Here is a 3,147-nt window from a genome sequence, read left to right as displayed (position 1 = left end):
GACTATGTGGGTTCAAAAACCAGCTCTGTTACTTGCTGGCTTATTTCATCAATTTCCTAACCCATGGCTCCCTCATCTCAAATTGTTGACAACAACAACAATATGGTAATTGCCAGGACAGAATGGGATAGCACATGTAAAGCACTTAGGGGAGTGCCCAATGCTCAGTAGTTACTCCATAATTGAGAGCTATCACTATTTCTATTTTGCATTCTCTTTTCCTCTTACAGATATAGGATACAAATATCTCCCCATGCCACTGATGGTTTTTAAACATGATCGAATGGCTACTTTCTTCTTAAAGGTTACTCAACCAACATTTTACATTGAATGTGTATTGTAAATAACACTGTAATGAACATCCTTCTGCATATTAATAACAGCAAAAGCTTGAGTCTGAGATTTTTTTTCTTATTTAGATTTTTTTTTTTTTTAGAACAAAACAGGTATATTTCTATTGGACTACCTGATACAGAGGATAGTGTGGTATGGATGGATAATATGAATGACAAATAATACAAATATATTTTATTTGAAATAAACAAAAAATGCTTACATAGCTCAATGGGTCACTTGGAAACAAACTTGCTTAACTGTATTACTGAGCAAAAACAAAGTTTAAGCAGAAATACCCTTCTTTTTTGACATTGGGAGATTTAAGAAGACACTACTTGGTTTTTAAAAAACTGACCTTCCCTTAAGGCCTGGTCATAGCAGTGTAAACAATGTAAATGAATCCACCATTACCAGCTGTCATATCCTATCTGTGCATTCTGTGCATTCTGAGATCACACACAGACCTGCCAATATACCTGGGAAGGGTTGCATTATCACAGTTACATTTGAGTTCTTGGCAGGCAGGGCTGAGCAAGGGTAATTCGGAACAAGTTTTACTTCCTATTCAGAAGAAATCACTAGTATTCCTTTAAATAACAGGTTACAATAGAAAGATACTGCCTAGAAGTTAACCTTTTCACTTTGGTTCATTTTTACTTTCTGTTTGTGATTTACATAGTTGTTTGATTCATTTGCTTACAGCACAATCCTGCCATAAAATATTAAAGCACAAGATACTTATTTCTTCAACATCTGCATTTTTCAAGTTTTATATTTTACTACATCCACAGTATGTCAGTAGTTTTTAAATGTTTTTAAAAAATAAAGGGGTAAAACTTTTCTAAAAATGCAGATGTCTGTAACTACAAGGGTACTAGATGAGAAGACGACAATGAGGAAAGGGAAGAAAGCAAACATGCTCACGTGCAGGACTGTGGTTCAAGTCTTTGGATTTAAAAACAAGTTCCCCAGAGAAGCTGGCGGTAATAGAATTTCCAGAAAACTTCCTTTGCCCCCCCCAAAGGACCCAAGAAGTCCTAATCCAAACTTTGGGAAACTACTGTAATGAGATGCTAATAAGTGATGATCAGAGCAGTTGGAGGAAGGGTGAACACGTCTTCCGTTTAGCTATAGCTTGTGTACCACAGCCTTTCTAGCTGTGTACCAGAAGTTCTTTAAAGGACAGGGGTAGAAAAGTACTGAACATTATTACCTTGTCCAAATCAGTAACAGGGCTTCATGGCTAGGAAAATTTTCTAAATAGTAAAATGACTCCAGGATAGACCTCTTTCTCTAACATTAAATGTAGCAAAATTAACAACAAAAAAAATTTACCAGTAGATACAGTGATAATAGAAAATTACAAAGCAGAGAACGCAAAAGAATCAAGACAATGCTACAAGTTCAACAGTATTTCAATGAGGCTAGAAAACCTGATAACTTTGAAAGCCCTAGCAAAATATCTCTCTTGTTTATAAATCACTTATCATATGACCACACGTTGAATCCTTTTTCTTTCCACATACTGAAGAATCCTACATTTGGCCTTTAAGCATTCTGCATTTCTTTGCCAATCTTGTAGCTGAGTATCTTGTTCCAGTCGATTTTGGTGCAGGTAACTGGAAGCTGCCGGCGCAAAGCCTTGAATGTGGTATCTGACATTGTTTGATAGTTTTCACTAATTGCTGTCTGATACTCATTTTCTGCATTCTCTATGATTTTAATAAAGAGAAGCTGGCTGTAATAGAATTGGCAGTTTGAACTTCACTTGAAACAGTTATTGAATCCTGCACATCTTTATGACTAACCAACTGAACATCGCCATCTTCATAATAGTGAACCTGAATCTTAAGCACTCCAACCACCTGGGCTGTAGGTGGTGTGACAGTGAACTTCCACTCTGATCTCTAACGACCATTCCAGAAGTTTTTAGGCTGAAATTGGTGGCTTTCAATACATGCAATAATAGTCTGTTGCCCATCTATAGTTTTAGCGTAAACAGTACAGAAGCCATTGGAATAATGATCTTTCACATAGGCTCTTAAAGCACTATCACAGGATTCTCTCCAAGACTTCAGACCTCCATCTACTTCTTCCGGCTGGGGGTCACTTGCTTCTTTCCATAAGTGATCAAACTTAAAGGAAATTTTGTTTCTTGGATTTTCTAAAAATCTGCTATATTACACAGGTCCCCGTGTTCTGTAATTAAGACCTGATCTTCATATCCTTCTATCTTCACAGGTGTGAACTGGTCCATGTTATACTGGGCAAATGCATGTGCTGCCCCTTCCCTGAGGAGATTGTCATTATTAAGTAGTAGCCGAACATCATCGAATACTTCATTAAATTCCCCTGGAGGTACATGAGTGATGAATTTAGCAGCTATGCGTACCTTCTCCTCGTCCGACACCCGATCCTTGAAGTCGGCCATCTTGGCTGCTCTGGCCCAGCCCGGCCGCCTTTTTTTTTTTTTTTTTTTTTTGAGACAGAGTCTCACTATGTCACCCTTGGTAGAGTGCTGTGGCATCGCAGCTCACAGCAACCTCAAACTCTTGGGCTTAAGCAATTCTCTTGCCTTAGCCTCCCGAGTAGCTGAGACTACATGCACCAGCCACAATGCCCGGCTATTTTTCTGTTGCAGTTGTCATTGTTGCTTAGCTGGCCTGGGCTGGCTTCAAACCCATCAGCCTTGGTGTATGTGGCTGGTGCTGTAACCACTGTGCTATGGACACTGAGCTCTTATTTAAGTTTTTTTTTTTTTTTTACCTGTAAGTTTATTATGGGGGAAATTAACTTGGAGAATATGTATGT

The 3,147-nt window shown here is 38.3% G+C and overlaps 1 pseudogene; it reads right to left on the bottom strand.

Moving 5' to 3' along the window:
- Positions 1-1,830: 1,830 nt before the first annotated feature.
- Positions 1,831-2,780, bottom strand: LOC128584084 (F-actin-capping protein subunit alpha-1-like; annotated as a pseudogene).
- Between the last annotated feature and the right edge of the window lie 367 nt (positions 2,781-3,147).

Source organism: Nycticebus coucang, chromosome 4 (assembly GCF_027406575.1).
Source record: "Nycticebus coucang isolate mNycCou1 chromosome 4, mNycCou1.pri, whole genome shotgun sequence".
Classification (NCBI taxonomy): Eukaryota; Metazoa; Chordata; class Mammalia; order Primates; family Lorisidae; genus Nycticebus; species Nycticebus coucang.
The sequence above is the reverse complement of the archived record's forward strand: the minus strand, read 5'-3'. Positions and strand labels throughout refer to the sequence as shown.